We start from the raw sequence: 18,631 nt of genomic DNA, 5'->3' as shown, positions 1-18,631 counted from the left end.
CTCTGTAGATATGAACTTGTTGAAGAAAATGTCAGTTAACTTAAAAATACTGAGATTATCCAGTCTGTGGAACAGAAAGGAAAAGGAATGGAAAAAAATGAACACTGTGTCAGAGGTAGGTGGGACACCATCAACAATACTAATACACGCAAAATGGGAGTGCCAGAAGGAAGGAGAGAAAAAAAGGGGTAGAAAAAATATATAAAGAAATAATGGCTGAAAACTTCCCAAATTTGATGAAAACATTAATTTGTACATCCCAGCAGCTCAACAAACTCCCCGTGGTATAAACATAGAGACATCTCGAATAGGCACATCAGACTCAGTGTGTCAAAAGACAAGAACAAAGAATCTTGACAGCAGAAAGAGAACAGTGGCTCAACATATACAAAGGCTCCTGTGTAAGACAGTTGATTTCTCATCAAAAACAATGGAGATCAGAAGGCAGTGGGATGGTATCATCAAAGTGATAAAAGGAAAAGACTGTCACCAAGTATTTTATAGCCAGCAAAATGATTCTTCAAAAAAATTAAAGGAGAAATTAAGACACTCCTACAAAAACAAAATCTGAAAGAATCCATTGCTAGCAGGCCTGCCCTACAAGAAATACTAAGGATAGTCCAGCAGGTGTAAATGAAAGGACACTCACCTGAAAAATAAAGAGCACTAGTAGAGGTAACTACATGAGTAAAAAAATAAAACAGTATAAATAGAGCATTACATGTAAGTGTTTTCTTCTACTTGATGTAAAAGACAACTGCATAAAACAATACTTATGAAACTGTGTAGATGCACTTATAAATGCATAAAGGTGTAATTTGTATGACAGTGACAGCATGAGGAAAGGGAGGGAAAAGATTGGTGCCAAAGCAAAGTTTTGTGTACTATTGAAATTAAGTTGGCATTCATGTGAACTAGATTGCTTTAAAACAAGATGTTAATTATAATCTCCAGGGCAATGGAGGAGAAGGAGGAGGAGGAAGAGGAGGAGGAGGAAAAAAAGATAAAATAAAGAAGAAATTAAAATGGCACACTTGAAAATGCCTACTTTGTACAAAAATGTGTAGTAACAGAGGAAATGGAAAAATAAAAGACATATAGAAAGCAGATAGCAGATTTAACTTCAACCTGATAAGAAGTTACATTATTGTAAATGAATTAAACATTCTAATCAAAATACTAAAGGCAGAAATAACTGGAATAGAGAATAGATGAACAACAGAGAATAATCAACAAAAAGAAAAGTTGGTTCTTTGAAAAGATCAACAAAATTGACAAAGTTTTAGCTAGTACTCAAGAAAAAAAGAGAGAAGATTCAAATTACTAAAATGAGAAATGAAAGGAAGGATGTCACTACCGCCCTTACAAAAATAACAAGGAATATAAGGGAATACTGTGAATAATTATATAGCCAATAAATGAGATAATCTAGATGAAATGGATAAATCCCTAGAAGGACATAAATGACTGAAGCTAACTCAAGGAGAATAGAAAACTCAAATAATCCTACAATAATTAGTGACTGAAATAGTAACCCAAAATTTTCCCACAAGGAAATGCTAGGCCCGTATGTCTTTACTGGTGAATTCCATCAACTACTTAAAGAAAAAACAAAAACAAAAACAAACAAAAAACAATGTTTCACAAACTCATCTAAAAATAAAGAGGTGGACACACTTCCCAATTATTTCAATGAGACTAGTATCACACTGATACCAAAACCAGACAAAGACATCACAAGAAAACTAAAGACTATCTCTTATGAATATAAATGCAAAAATCCTCAACAGAGTACAAGCAAATCCAATCCAGTAACATAAAAAATAGACCACAATTAAGTGGGATGCATCCAGGTATGCAAAGGCAGTTCAACATACAAAAGTCAATTCATGTAATATGCCATATTAATAGAATAATGGATTAAAAACTAGGAATAGAAGAGAACTTCCACAACTTGACAGAGAACATCTATGAAAAACCTGGAGCAAAGATCATACATAATGGTGAAAGACTGAATTATTTCCTCCCAAAATCAACATTGTACTAGAGGGTCTAGTCAAAGCAACCATACAAAGAAAATAAAGCCTCTAGATTAGAAAGAAAGAAATAAAACTATTTCAATTCCAGATGACATGATATTGTATATTGAAATCACAAGGAATCCACAAAGAAAAGAGAGAGAGAGAGAAAAAAAAAACTATTAGAATTAATAACCCAGTCTGACCAAAATTGTAAGACACAAATCAATATGTAATAAAGTAATTATATATCTATACATTAGCAGTGAATAATCTAAAAATAAAATGAAGGAAACATTTTCATTTACAATAGCATCAAAAAGAATAAAATACTTAGGAATATTAAGAAAAATATGTGGAATACTGAGAAAAATGTCTGAAACTTGTATATTGAAAACTTAAATACTAATGATAGAAGTTAAAAATGACCTAAAATAAATGGAAATCTCTTCTGTGTTCATGGATCAGAAGCCTTATTATTGTTAGGATGGCAATAGTCCTCAAAATGACCTATAGATTCAATGCAACTCTGCCTTTTTGGCAGAAATGAACAAGCTGATCCTAAAACTAATATGGAAATGCAAGATACCCAGAATAGTCAAAACAATCTTGAAAAAGAACAAAGTTTTGAAGTTTCCAAATTCGAAACTCACTAACAAAACTAATCCATAAAGTGTGGTATTTGCATAAAGGACAGACAAATAGACTGAGAGAAAAGAACTGAGAGTCCATAAACAAACTCTTACACGTAGCCAGTTAATTTTTGACAGAGGTTCCATGACAATCCAATGGGGAAAAATAATCTTTAGAAAATTGTTGCTGGGACACCTGAACATACACCTGGAAAGAAAGAAAACTGAACTTTTATCTTAACACCATTTATGAAAATTAACTCAAGATAAATCACAGACCTGAAACTATAAAACTGTTAGAAAATGAACAATGAGAAAATCTTCAGGACTTTGGATTACAAATACTTCTAAGACATGACACCAAAAGCACAAACAACAAAAGAAAAAAAATCAAGTAAACTGGACTTCAGTAAAATTAAACACTTCTGTGCTTCTAAGGACTTCATCAAGAAAGTAACAAGACAATCCACAGGATGGGTGAAAATATTTCCAATATTTTCCCTGATAAGGGACTTTTACCCAGAATAGACAAAGAAGACTTAAAACGTGACAATACAAAGACAAATACAATTAAAATGGTCAAAGAATTTGAATAGATGTTTCTCCAAAGAAGACATACAAATGGGAAATAAGCACATAAAAAGATGTTCAACATCAGTAGGCATTAGGGAAACAGAAATCAAAAGCACAATGACATGCCACTTCATACCAACTAGGATGACAAATATATATGATATATGATATATAAATATGTATCTATAAATGCGGTAATACAAACTGTTGATGAGGATGTGGAGAAACTGGACTCCTCATACATTACTACTGGAAATATACAATGGTGCAGTCACTTTTAAAACTACTTTAGCAATTCCTCAAAATGTTAAAAGTAGAATACATCCCAGCAATTCAATTTTTTGATATATCCTCAAGAGAACTGAAAACATGTGTTCACACAAAAACTTGTCCATGAGCATTTAGAGCAGAATTATTCATCATCAACTGAGGGATGGATAAGCAATGTGGTGTATTTATAACAATGGCATATTATTTGAACACAAAAAGGAATTTGGGTACTGATATATGCTACACCATGGATGAGCCTTGACAACGTCACAGTAAATGAAAGATGACAATCAAAAAAGGCAGCATACTGTATGGTTCTACTTATATGAAATGCCCAGAACAGGCAAATACGTAGAGGCAGAAAGTAGAGTGATGGCTGCTGGGGGCTAAGGGAAAGGAAGGTTAGGGAGTAACTTACTAAAGGTTACTGGTTCCTTTTGGGGGTGATGGCTACACAACCCTTAAATGTACTTAAAACACTAATGCACACTTTCAAAGGCTGCATTTTATGGTATGTGAATTATATCTCCATAAAGCTGTTATTCTTGAAGCTGAGCCCACCTATTGAGCAACTGGCACAGCACTGACTGCAACATCTGGAGGGGGAGTGACCCACCCACCCACTGCGAGGGAGAGCAGCACCTGACCCAGTGTTGGAGGGGCGTGATCTTCTTGCCAAAAGACACTGTGAGCAGCACAGGCGAGGGGGCCAGCAGAGCAAGCTGAGTTCATGAAACAGGGCAAAGACATAAAGACCTCTCAATAAAACCATTAAGAGCACACAGTCTCTAGGAGAACACATCTTTGTTTTTTAAATCTTTTTATATGTTTTATTTTCTATTACCTTTTTAATCTTTACTTTTTAAACAGTTCTATATATTTACACTTCTCATTTCATTTGTAATTCTCTTGGTTTTGATCTGTTATTGATTATTCACAGGTTTCAAATATTGTGTTTTGATCTTTTTTCTTCTTTTTATTAAGGTTTTTAAAAGACATCTCAACTCAATTCTTATTCTGCTTCAAATTGCTCTTCTATTATTGATTATACACTGTTTTCAAACCTTGTTTTCCACCATACTTTTAAAATTCTCTCTCTCTCTTTTTTATGTTTTATTCCCACATAGGCTTTAGAAAAATAAATAAATAAACTCCTTTAAGGACTACAATAGATAACTGATACTCCTTAAGCCACAGTGCCAGAGAGATATGAGCAGTATGAAGAAGCAGAGGAAGAACTCCCAATTAAAAGTGCAAGAGAAATCCCCTGAAAGAACGACCAATGAAATAGACATTGATGGCCTACTAGATCAAGATTTCAAAAAAGAAGTGATCAAATTACTGAAGGAACTAAAAGAGATAGTGTTTAGAGACATAAAATATGTCAAAAACAAAATAGAAGCTATAAAGAAGAGCCAAGTAGAATTGTTAAATTCATTGGCTGAAATGAGATCTGACCTAAAGGCTGTACAAAGCAGGCTAGATAATGCAGAGGAATGAATAAGTGACCTAGAAGGCAGGACAACAGAAAGCACCCAATCAGAACAGCTGAGAGAAAAAGAAATAAAAAACAAAGAAAACAATATAAGGAACCTATGGGATAATATAAAGCATGCCAATCTATGAATTATAGGGGTTCCAGAAAGGGAAGAAAGAACAAAGGGGATGGAAAAGGTATTTAAAGAAATCATGACTGAAAACTTCCCAAACCTAAAGAAGGAATCAGACACCCAAGTACAGGAGGCTCAGAGGTTCCCAAACAGGAAGAGCCCAAAGAGACCCACAACAAGACATATCATAATCAAGATGGCCAGACTGAAGGATAAAGAAATGATCCTAAAGGCAGCAAGAGAAAAACAAAGAGTGAGTTACAAGAGAAGGCTCTCAGCTGATTTCTCTACACAAACACTACAGGCCAGAAGGGAGTGGCAAGATATATTCAAAGTCCTGAATGAAATAAAAGATGCAGCCTAGGATACTTTCTCCAGCAAGGCCATTCTTTAGAATAGAAGGAGAGATAAAGAATTTCACAGAGAAGCAAAAACTAAAAGACTTTAGCAACACTAAACCTATGCTAAAAGAAATACTGAAAGGTCTACTCTAAATAGAAAAGATGCAGGATGCTACAGAAATGAGAACTCATAACTGGAAAGGTGATAACTGCCATGAATTACAAACAGAATAAACATGAAATTGTAAAGGAAGACATCTAAATTATTGAGTGGGAGAGGGAAGCAAGAAAATATAGAGTATTTGTTTCTTTCTTCTTTTTTATTAAATTTTTTGTTCTCGGTAGGATGGGTTTGAGATTATATTACTATCTGTTTAGTACACACAGTTACAGTAATTGGTTAACAGACTTACAAAAAAGTGTAACCACAAGCCAAAAACTTACAAGTGAGTCACAAAAACTAAATACAATCCAAGGTAATACAAAGGAAAATTACCATACACTAAAGGAAGAAGAAAGGAACAAAGAAGAAATACCAAATCAACTGCAAAAATAAGTTCAAAATAGCAATAAACACTCATCTATCATTAATTATTGTAAATGTTAATGGACTAAATGCTCCAGTCAAAAGACAGAGTGGCAGACTGGATAACAAAGCAAGAACCTTCAATACACTGCATACAAGAGACACACTTTAGGGAGAAGGACACATATAGATTGAGAGTGAATGGACGGAAAAGGATATTCCATGCAAATGGAAACCAAAAAAGCAGGTGTAGCAGTACTTATTTCAGACAAAATAGACTTTAAAACAAGGGCCATAAAGAAAGATAAATAAAGATATTTTATAATGATTAAAGGAGCAATACAAGATGATGATATTACAATCATTAATATATATGCACCCAACATGAGCACCTAAGTACATAAAACAACTACTAACAGAGATAAAGGGGGAGACTGATGGGAATACAATCATTGTCAGAAATTTTAACAGCACATTAACATCACTAGACAGATCTTCCAGACAGAAAATAAATAAGGCAACAGAGAAATTAAATGATACAATAGAAAAATTAGATTTAGTGGATAATTTCAGAGCATTACAACCCCCCAAAATAGGATATACATTCTTTTCAAGTCCGCATGGAACATTTTCTAGGATTGATCATGTACTTGGTCACAAAAGAAGCCTCAACAATTTTAAGAATATAGAAATTATCTCAAGCATCTTTACTGACAACAATGCCCTTGAAACTAGAAATAAACAACAGAGAAAGAAAGAAGAAAAAAAGGATAGCATAGAGATTAAACACCATGCTATTAAAAAACCAATGAGTCAATGATGAAATCAAAGTTGAAATTAAAGAATACCTTGAGACAAATGAAAATGAAAACACAACCACACAAAACTTATGGGACGCAGCAAAAGCAGTGCTAAGAGGAAAGTTTAGGGTGATACAGGCCTTCCTAAAAAAGAACAATATCAGATAAAAAATCAAACCCACCAGCTAAAAGAACTAGAAACAGAAGAGCAAAAACACCCAAAATTCAGCAGAAGGAAGGAAATAATAAAGATAATGGAGGAAATAAATAACATAGAGATAAAAAAATAAAGAAAATAATCAATCAAACCAAAAGCTAGTTTTTTGAAAGAGTAAATAAAATCGACAAACCTCTGGCCAAACTCACAAAGAAGAAAAAAGAGAGAGCCCAAATTTGCAAAATAAGAAAGGAAAATGGAGAAATTACAACAAATAACATAGAAATCCAGAATATCATATGAGAATATCATGAAAAAGTACATGGAAACAAAATGGATAACCTAGAGGAGATGGACAAGTTTCTGGAAACATACAGTCCACCAAGACTGAATCAAGAAGACACTGACCACTTCAATATACTGATCACTAGGAATGAAATTGAATTAACAATAAAAAACCTCCCTGCAAATAAAAGTCCAGGACTGGACAGCTTCACCAGGGAATTCTACAACACATACAAAGAAGAACTCATACCAGTCCTTCTCAAACTCTTCCAGAAGATTGAAAAGAAGGAATATTCCCAAACTCATTCTATGAAGCCACCATCACCCTGATACTAAAGCCAGGCAAAGACACCACCAAAAAGGAGATTTACAGACCAATATCACTGATGAACACAGATGCAGAAAGTCCTTACCAAAATACTAGCAAATAGAATCCAACAGCACATAAAAAAGGTTATACATCATACTCAAATGGGGTTCATCTCAGGGACACAAGGGTGGTTCAACATATGCAAATCAATGTCATACTTCACATCAACAAGAGAAAGGACAAAAACCACATGATCGTCTCAATAGATGCAGAAAAGCTTTTGATAAAATTCAACACCCATTTATGATAAAAATCCTCACCCAAGTGGGTATTGAGGGAACATATCTCAAAATCATAAAAGCTATATATGACAAACCTACAGCCAGCATAGCACTCAACGGTGAAAAACTCAAAAGCTTCCTACTAAAATCTGGGACAAGACAACGATGCCCACTATCACCACTCCTATTCAACATAGACTTGGAATTCCTGGCCACAGCAATCAGGCAAGTAAGAGAAGTAAAAGGGGTCTAAATTGGAAAAGAAGAGGTAAAAGTGTCACTATATGCAGATGACACGATACTATATATAGAAAACCCTTAAAAGTCCACACAAAAACTACTAGAGCTGATCGAAGAATTTAGCAAGGTAGCAGGTTACAAGATTAATGTTCAAAAATCAGTTGCATTTCTTTACACTAATGATGAATCAACAGAAAAAGAAAGTAAAGAAACAATCCCCTTTAAAATAGCACCCAAAGTAAAAAAATATCTAGAAATAAATCTAACCACATAGGTGAGAGAATTATACAGAGAAAACTATAAACCATTGGTGAAGGAAATTAAAGAAGACTTTAAAAAATGGAAAGGTATCCCATGCTCTTGGATTGCAAGAATCAATATTGTTAAAATGGTCACAATGCCCAAGGCAATCTACAGATTTAATGCAATCCCTATCAAATTACCCCAGACATATTTCATAGAACTAGAACAAATCACAATAAAACTTATATGGAACGATCAAAGACATAGAATTTCCAGGGCATTTCTGAAGAAAAAAGAAAGAGGTTGGAGGAACAACTCTCCCAAACTTCAGACAATTCTGTAGAGTTACAGTCATCAAGACAGCATGGTATTGGTAGAAAAACAAACATATAGAACAATGGAACAGAATAGAGAGCCCAGAAATGAACCCACAAACTTTTGGTCAACTAGTCTTTGACAAAGGAGGCAAGAATATACAATGGAATAAAGACACTCTCTTCAGCAAGATAAACATAAGACAAGATACAATAAACCTCCTAGAAGAAAATACAGGCATAATATCTGACATACATCTCAGAAATGTTCCCCTAGAGGAGTCAACCGAAGCAATAGAAATAAAAGCAAGAATAAACAAATGGGACCTAATGAAACTTACAAGCTTTTGCACAGCAAAGGACACCATATGTAAAACAAAAAGACAACCTACAGAATGGGAGAACAGTTTTGCAAATGAAACTGACAAAGGCTTGGTCTCCAGAATATATAAGCAGCTCATATGACTTAATAAGAAACAACCAAATAACCCAATCCAAAAATGGGTAGAAGACCTAAACAAGCAATTCTCCAAGGAAGACATACAAATGATCAATGGGCACATGAAAAAATGCTCAATATCACTAATTATCAGAGAAATGCAAATCAAAACTACAAGGTATCACCTCAAACCAGTCAGAATGGCCATCATTCAAATATCCACAAATGACAAATGCTAGAGAAGCTGTGGAGAAAGGGGAACCTCCTAAACTTCTGGTGGGAATGCAGCTTGGTGCAGCCACTGTGGAAAACAGTATTGAGTTTCCTCAAAAGACTAGGAATAGACTTGCCATGTGACACAGGAATCCCACTCCTGGGCATATATCCTGAAGGAACCCTACTTCAGGATGACACCTGCACCCCAATGTTCATAGCCGCACTATGTAAAATAGCCAAGACATGGAGACAGCCTACATGTCCATCAATGGATGACTGGCTAAAGAAGTGGTATATTTATACAATGGAATACTACTCGGCCATAAAAACTGACAATATAGGGCCATTTGCAGCAACGTGGATGCTCCTGGAGAATGTCATTCTAAGTTAAGTAAGCACGGTAACAAGGAATAAAGAGAAGTTACCTCCAGGTAGTTATTTTGATTAAAATATCCATACAGAAAGCAAGTCACCCCCATGACTGCTGCCAGGAGGAGCATCTGAGTGTAATAGCCCAGACAATCAAAGTAGATTCTGATCTTCTCTGTGCAGAATTTCCTGCAGAAAGACAGAAGGTAGTTTCAGAAGACACACATAATCATTCTATAGCTTCATCCTCATGTTAATTTCTTTTTCTTTGTTCTTTTGGGGGGCATAATTAGGTTTATTTATTTGTTTTTTAAATGGAGGCATTGAAGATTGAACCCAGGACCTCATGCATGCTAGGCATGCAATCTAACACTGAGCTATACCCTCCCTCCATCATATTAATTTCTGATTCTAAATCAAGGGGGCTTTAAATTTAAAACTCTGACTCAATTCACACTTAAAATATATGCGTTTTCATAGCAGCCCCCAAATTCTACCGTGAAATAAGAAGTATTTTACGTATCATAGAAGTACAGATCACTAGTTCACCTGCTGAAGAGAGATAAATGAGAACAGAGTAAAGGAGGGGATGAGGCTGACTCCGGAGCAGATGCAGGGGATCATCACCACCCATTGGACAGGATGGCACATTCAACAAATCCCCCAAAAATCATTCTTAACAGGCTTGACACAAGTGGACATCAACAACTGGCTCAGTCATCTGCTCCTGCCTTATCTCGGGAACGTCCCTGGAGCAAATGCATCGTAAACCACAGATAATAAGGAAATGGCTGATAATGATAACAACTGGGAGTGCAATGTCTCTGTGACAAAATATTTATAAAACTCATTGTGGGAATGGGAGAGGGCAGGAGGGATGTGACTGAGGAAGGTACTGCCCTGTATTCTTTGTATCTAGCACGTCTCTTGTTCTTAGGTTTTAAAAACTCTTCAATGTTTCTCAGTTAACCTGGAGTAGATGGAACAGGCCAGGGAGGCAAGATGAGAAGAAAGGAGGCAGGGCATGAAGCGGTGCCAGGCTGGTCCTGAAAGGGAGACAGACACAGACAGGCAGACACAGAGGGCTTAGGGGATGAGGCGGAACAATGAGGCGGTGGCTCAGGTGTGTCTTGCTGCTTTTGATACTTCCCTCAGCTGGCGCACTGCTGACTCGGCAGTGCTGGGTAAAACCTGTGGCTTTCCTCAGCTCTGAGTTCTCTTGGAGGCTTCCGGCTCAGTCTGGAGCTGAGATGAGCTCCGTGGGCTTAGCCTAGGGGGGACTCAGCTCTGAGAACAGCCTGCAGTCCTGGGAAACTTCACGCAGGAACCCCCTTGGGCTGGACCAGCGCTCACAGGGCTGCTGTGAGACCAGCTCCATCGTCAGAGACCTGGGCGTGGACCATTCCATGGGGAAAAGGGTTGATCCCGATGCCAAGTCAGATAGGAGGGACAAAGTGTGTTCATTCTCATGTGACTGGGCTTTGTGGCCTGGCTAACGGATGGCAGGCTCAGGATGGTGTCTGGCAGAGAAAACCCTTGCAATGGGTTTGAGATGTCTTGGACTCTTTCTTGTTAAGCTTTTTGTAATACATTCTTATCAACTATCCTTCCTGAAAATGCCACATTCAAAACTGAAAGAATGTTAGAAGTTGCCTGCTCCAACTGGCCAACGGTAAACACACCCTGCTACAGTTACAGAGCTTGTCAAGCAGCCTCTGCCTGGATATTTACAGCAACGGGGAGTTCATTACTTCCAAAGGTTACATGTTGGCAAGTAGGTCAGAAAGAATTTTTGAACCTTTAACAGATGTCTGCCTCCTAGTCCTTGCTGAAAGGCTAGGAATAATGAGGATCCCTTCAAATGTTGTTTTGTCTGATTGTTATTTCTCTCTGTCAAAAACACCCCAATTCTTAACATCAATTTTTCAAAATTCAGCTTTGATTTCTTTTTATCAAAGTTATACCATACATTCATTAAAGAGTCAAACAGTTCTGGAACACCGATTGTAAAAAGGAGCAGTTCCCAACAACCGCCCCACTTCCTGGTCAGAAGCAACCACGTTCAGCTCCTACTGCTGACTCTTGGAGTAATTACTCCCGTTCTCTGACTAATATCCTTGAAACACAGCCTACTGACTTTTTCAACTTTATGTATCACCTATCTAACGTTCTATTTTGGAAAATGAGAATTAAGCTCTCTTTCAAACCCCATCTCATCTACACACCCAAACCTTCATTCTTCCAACCTTTTGATACAATTACATTATAATTTTGATCAGCTCGGTATCCTTGCTTTACATTATTAGGACTCGGTACAGACTGTTCACAGCTGTAGCAAGTTGTCTGCTAGGCTTACTTTTTTCTCCCCTACTTTGTTTTTCCTGGAGTTAATACTTGTCTTGGTGGCTCATAGCTTAGATTTCTGTGCACTTAACAGTTCAACCCCAGACCTTCTCCTAATGAATAACTTTCTCAATACTTTCCAATGCATTGTTTACAAATTTCATCTTCTTGAATAAATCTCTTCATATCTCCTTCAACCTGGATTAACGACATGCTAGTCTTGTCACAGATTTCAAAGGCCCACTAGTGGGAAGAAACAAAGGGAACACATGGACCAGGAGTAGGGAACAGATCAACATATTTTCTTTAGTAGAACATACTTAAAATAGTGGGAAAATTGTTTTCTTAACAAACACAAACACACACACAATCCCCGAAAACCCATAAAGAATGATTAAAGAGCCATCAAACCCATTGCCCTGCCATCAAATACTGTATAACATAAATCAAAAATAATAGAAGGAAAATATCATATAAATATGAAACTCAAGGGTGATGGGGTACACTCAGTGGCAGAGTGTGTGCTCAGCATGCATAAGGTCCTAGATTCAATCTTCAGTAACTCCATTAGAAAAAAAAATGATTTAAAAAGAAAAGAAAAATGTATCAACTTTAAATATTTACATATGTACAAACATCCTCTTTTAGAACAGTGTTCTACAGGATAACCCGGTTAATGAGAAAGTGCCTCTTCATGACTGTGATCCTGCTGATAATTGAGGGAGAAAATTAGAGTATGACCACATCAAATAAAATCCCTTATGAAATAATGATCCCGGGTGACAATCATTATTGGCTGCTGTCATCACAAAAAAGAGAGTCAACTGGACATAATGTACCTTGTGACAGGAGTACAAAACTTCACATAACAAGTATTCTTGCACAGAGTTGAACCTCAGTCAGATCAAGCTTTTAGGGGAGGATCACTTAGCTAAAGCAAATACATAGGATGGAGAAACAAGTCTAACACCACAGGGGAGAATGAAATCAGCCACACAGTAAATAGAGAAACCCCTCAGCAATTTCAAGAAAAATGAGAAAAAGGAAAATTATAGATTAGAACCCACTTGAGAGATATGCGAGCTGCAATGTCTGAACCTAGTCTGGATCCTGATTTCAACCCCAAAACTACTTAAAAGTGTATTTTTGTGACAATCAGGAAATTATTTTGTAACCCTAAAAAAAAGAAAAGGAATATTCCAATTGTATTTGAAAGAGCTTGTCATTTCACTAATGAAAGGTTAAGCTAGGTAGGATTGCCTTCAAAATGATCCCGTAGTGGGGGAGGGGAGGAGGTGGCGATGAAAGATGCAACAACAGTGACTCTGAGTTGATAATTCTGGAGCTGGGAGACTGATACAGGCAGGCTGGCTGTGCTGTTCTCTCTACTTCTGTACATGTTGAACCTTTCCATAAAATATGAAACAAACAAAAAGACTTCAGTGTTTTAAAACCCTCACTTGGAAGGTTTGCCCAAGTAGGTTGGCACCTGCATGGGGCGCTGAGATTAGAAACAACAGGCACCTGGCTCCAGGCAGACCTGGGGCTACCTTGACCCTTCTCTTCTCCTCACCATCCACAGCCAACCCATAACTGCATCCTGTCAGCCCCACTCCCCAAACGCATTCCTCCCTGGCTCCCACCATCTCTCATCTGGCCCACTCCAAGGGCCTCGGACCCGGCCTCCCTGCTTCCTGGGTCCCTGCAATTCATTCTCCACATTATGTTGGCAAAATGTGAGTGAAAGAAAATTACTTTAGTGCTTAAACTATCATGACTGCTTCTCACTGAACTTAGAGTCTACACTCCTTTCCGTGCTCCTGAAGCCCTTCTAAACCTTGCGTCTCTTCACTCTCACCAGCTCTGGCTCCAGTATCTCCTCAAACCTGCTGAGCACATTTGTGCCTCGGGGCCAATGGAAAAGCTGCCTCTATTCCTGGGGTGACTTTTCCCAGATCCTCAAAGTCCAGCCTCCTTATCGCCATCTCAGCTCACATGTAACCTACTCAAAGATAGCTTTCTTGACTCACTTCCCCCCAAGTCTCCCATCTCAACACTGTGTTATTTCCTTCATTTCAATCTGAAATTGTTTCCTTATTTGCCTGATGATTTTTGTTTGCTCTGTTGTCCTTGGCCTCCCTCCCCCCAGCAGCCTTGCCCAAAGAGCATAATCTCCCGGGGAGCAGCTGGCACTGGTGCTCTGAGAAGACACATGCTGAGCATGACATTACAGTCATGTGGTGTAGTGAAACGGTGTCGAACAGCAAATACGGCAAAGCAGTGAGAATTTCTCTCTCATTCTATAATTTAAGTGAAATCTAACTTTAATCCTGTTTAATGAAGATTTCGGTAGGACTCTGGTCCCAATTCCTGGACGGCAACCACTAAAGCCTTGAAATTTCCCAAGATAGGAATGTCTTTGCTGTTCATGGTGGACCCTTGGATGGCTTGTGTTCATGAGTTGACTCAGGATGGGGACTGGCCAGCCAGATACACCAACCATGTGATTAGAGGAGTGGGGCTTTGAGCTTTGTGACAAGTGAGTGACCACCAGGAGAGGAAGGGGCTCAAAGGTTATGGCTAAGGAAAGTTTTGACTTACAGTTAGGGTTTGGGTTAACCATGTCGGTAGTGACCCAGTAAATCATGTCTTTGTAATAAAGCCTCCAGTAAAAACTTGGGGCAACAAAGCTCAGAGCTCCTGTGAGCTTCCTGGTTGGTAACACTCTTAGGGGACTGTCACCCTCAGATGCCATGAGGGCAACCCTGAGTTCTTCCCACTGGAGTGCTCTCCACAACAGCTCACCTGATGAGATCTAAGGGCTGCTTCTTGTCTATGCTTCGAGGAGGAGCCCATTCCCTGTACAGAAGGCCCTGTATGCTGGGGCAGCAGAGGTCCTCTGACGGAGGCTGAAGTTGCACTGGGAAGCAGAAGCAAACAGGTTAGCATCACTGTCACCACGTGTTCACATGTTCTGTTGATAAAATGCGGTGCTAACACTTCGTGTTCATTTGTAAATAAGGGGCCCTCACTTGCCAGAAGGGATGGAGGTACCATATAATTTTTCATAATTCTCACCCAGGATTAATACTAACCCCTTGAGGGTCATTTGCAAACGTGGGTGGAAAGGAACGCTTGGATGTTACAGTCCTGGGACCACCGTAGGTACTTGGTGAGAGCCTTGCAGTTGATTAATGTCCTACAACCGGGCCAGTCTTCCACAGCAAAAAAACTAGCCCACCCAAGTGCCCAAACTGCTGCAGTGGAGGGACACCTGAAGGTCCAGGCCCTCCTTGGACCCCCAGAGGAACCTGGACTCTGGCTGTTTAGGGGCAGGGTCAATTCTAAAACCCAGGCTTTTTTGTCCCCGCAATTCAGTAGTTATTCGGTGACAGCACATGGAATATAAACAAAGAAACTTGGCATGATGATATGTATTTAGCTGACTCAAGAAACAAAATTTAAATCCTGTCATTCTCCTTCCCACCTGACCCACTTTCCTTTCTATTGTACTAGAACCAGATTATTACCCACAAAGCCTTAACATGGGTCCTGACTCCACTTACCTCCCTTCCAAACACCACATGAGATGATTCCTCAGCCTGGATCTGGGACCAGAAATTACAAGAGGCTTTAGTGGAAAAGAACTGGTTGTGCACAGATGCCAACTAAACACTGCAGAATCCTGGTGTCCCACATTAGTAATCATGACAGCTGTTTGCAAGGGTCCCCAAAGTTCATTTCAGACTCTCACTTCTAATTTTGCTGGGACATAAATATAAAACATGTGGACGGCTGGGCTGGACTGTTATGATGGGTCTCTGATCCAGGAAGCTCAGTGTCTGCTCCCTGCACCCAGCTCCCTGTTCTGTTCATGCATATGAATCAAGCAGCTGTTTAGTGTCCATTTTAATATCTTAAACAGTGCATTTCAGTATTGTCTTCATCCACAAATACGTGTACCACATAGTAGTAATGATTAATCTCAGTCTTTGCTTTCTCTGGTCTTAGAGAGTCAGATAAATGGATAGCAAAGATAACAAAGTCATAGAGCACTATAATATAGTATTTCCTTTATTTCAATTACAGGATTTATTTAAAGAGCTTAGATATAACATCCTTGCATTTATGGCATCATTAAGCGTCTGAGGCTGTTACATTTTAAAAACTTCATTTCATGTGAGATGTTATCAGTTAGAGAAGCGCTCCTGAATTTGAGGGGTTGCTGTCATCTCAGATGGAGTCCCTAAAAAATGTCAACACTCTGCAGTATTGCCATCATGACAAGAACCCAGACAGATGAAATTTGGAAAGCCCTGTGGCTTTCTAGTGCACAGACAGAAAATGGTATTTCAGAGGGAATAGCCTGAATTAGAGAAAATGATAAATGAAATGGTCTAACATGCATATCCTTTACAAAGAACGAATACTTCTTTGGTTGATAATAACATCTGTCAGTAATTATGAAAATAGCTGACAGATGCGTAGTACTTACTATTAGCCAGGGCTGTTCTAACATTGACACAGATTCATTAATCCCCATAGAAACTCTACGAGGTGGGTACTATTATTATCCCCATTTTATTGATGAGGAACGTCATAAACACAGAGGCTAAATGTCTTTTACAAGGTCGACAGCGAGAAACCAGCAAAGGTGTTCCATCCTGATTCTGCGCTCTTGGCCACTTCTCTTTTTTTTTGTTGTTGTTTTTGGCGGGAAGATAATAAGGTAATTCTGGTGGGGTGTGGGGAAGTAATTAGGGTTATTTGTCTATTTTAGAGGGGGTGTTGGGGCTGAACCCAGGATCTTATGCGGGCTATGCATGCCCCCCATCACTTGAGCTGTACCCTCCCCTCTAGAATCTATGCTCTTAGCTGCTAATCCACACTGCCCCGCATGGTAACTCTGGGGGAACTACAGTTCATTCATTCAGTGACTCGTTAAACCCAGCCTTCCCTGTGCCTGGGATTCAGCAGTGAACAAGACAACATGGTTCCTGCCCTAAATGAGATTGTCACCTCATACATATTATTTTCATTTTACCCAGGAAGAAACAAGGTCAAGAAAATTAGCCTTTTCCTGTTAACACCGGAGGATACATAAGGTGCTTTATTTTGTTTCTGCCATTTGACTTACACCATGGGGAGGGAAAGCTGCCTTGTAGATCCCGGAGCTCACAAGCCTGTTAATCCCGAATTTCTTTTAACACTGTCCCTTACTTGATACTTGATCTGAGAAAGGATGAAGTAAACCTAAAAAGATTTTAAGGGAGTGTGTGGCTTATACAGGGTAACTAACCAGCCACTGTTTACTATCCTAACAGGAATCTGTAGGCATATTTCTTTTCTTTCTCTTTTTTCCTTTTTATGGGCAGCTTTTAAAAACCAAACCAAATCACTGATAATTCAACAACAGGTTCTAAATCACCCCCAAGACAGCAGCTAAGCTCGGTTTAGACTTACAATGCGGCTTCTGGTAGCTGGATTGAAGAATGTATCTCTACCCTGAATATAAAAGTCATTCACTCAGCTCTTCTCAAATAGGGCAATGAAAAACTCTTGCTCCGGCTTGATGATACTTTCATCCACTTGGAGGACTTTCATAAAACAGCTGAAATTATCAAAGGCTGAGGACCGGGTTTTCAGATCACTGGGCTTCAGAGGCAATTTTATGTGCAGTATCTCAGCCTATGTACAGAGCACCTCCCACAAAGTGTGTATTTTTGCAAATACAAGCTTGTCATCCAAAACCTATATTGGGAGAATGAAAACACAAACCAGGAAACTAAGTATTTTCACATTTTTAGTACACAGATTTTTCTTACATTGCTGTTAGTTAAAGCACTTGTGCAAACACACACACATATGACACTGGTAAAAGTGAAGATATAATAAAAATAGATTTGCAAACCATCATACATTTTTGTCTTAAAGATAATTTCTTTGTTGAAATTACTGAAAAGTTATTTAAAATCCTTACAGTCCATTCATAAAATAACCAATATTTTTGGTGAAGAAAAGCAAACTTGTTAATTTTTAGTCCAAATTAGTAACTAAAATTAGTAACACCAAAATATTCTTTGCAGTGGTATTGTAATGACAAATTTTTCAATTTCTGAAACCTAAGACTATTTACATATCTGTTCAATATAGTGTTAACAGCCATTAAAAGGGATTTAAAAGAATTATGTTTATTGATATGGAATATATAATAAAAGGAAAAAGCAAAAAATGTGAAATAATAATTTTCCTTTTTGGAAGGGAAAAATATCTACATTTGAACAAAAAATAGTTTAGAAGGATTTTAAGATTCTTTATGTATAATTAATGTACAGATGAGTTTTAATTCCACTCTTCTTACATTTTCAATTTTGGGAGTAAATTTTTACAATAAAATAATCGTTAAAAATTTTCTTGCATTAATACATTTATAGATATATTTATGACTACATTCTCTGGCTATTAAAAAAGATCTCCTAGCTTTGGGTCTGAAACATACATTCCATAATGCAGATTCTGACTAACTCGCCTCCCAGCCCACAGCAAAGGCAAGGCTAGGGTGACATATTTCAAATATCATTCCAGGTAACATGCAGGCTCCCAGCCAATGGCTGCAAAGGGACTGACACTGATCAGGTTGCTCCCAGCTGCAGACCATCACAGA

The 18,631-nt window shown here is 38.1% G+C and overlaps 1 protein-coding gene and 1 long non-coding RNA gene across 2 annotated transcripts in view; one reads left to right on the top strand and one right to left on the bottom strand.

The window, feature by feature from the left end:
- LOC116147424 (uncharacterized) overlaps positions 1 to 14,881 on the bottom strand; it is a 46,463-nt gene extending 31,582 nt beyond the window's left edge. Inside the window, exon 1 of the long non-coding RNA XR_010377066.1 lies at positions 14,773 to 14,881. This is a non-coding gene — a long non-coding RNA (uncharacterized LOC116147424). The remainder of the gene's footprint in view (positions 1 to 14,772) is intronic.
- The window catches only part of LOC116151557 (trafficking protein particle complex subunit 9), a 373,012-nt gene that overhangs the window by 144,867 nt on the left and 209,514 nt on the right, over positions 1 to 18,631 (top strand). The window lies entirely within an intron of this gene.

The sequence above is a fragment of the Camelus dromedarius genome, chromosome 21, assembly GCF_036321535.1.
Source record: "Camelus dromedarius isolate mCamDro1 chromosome 21, mCamDro1.pat, whole genome shotgun sequence".
NCBI lineage: Eukaryota > Metazoa > Chordata > Mammalia > Artiodactyla > Camelidae > Camelus > Camelus dromedarius.
Note: the sequence above shows the minus strand (reverse complement) of the source record. Positions and strands in the feature narration are given on the sequence as shown.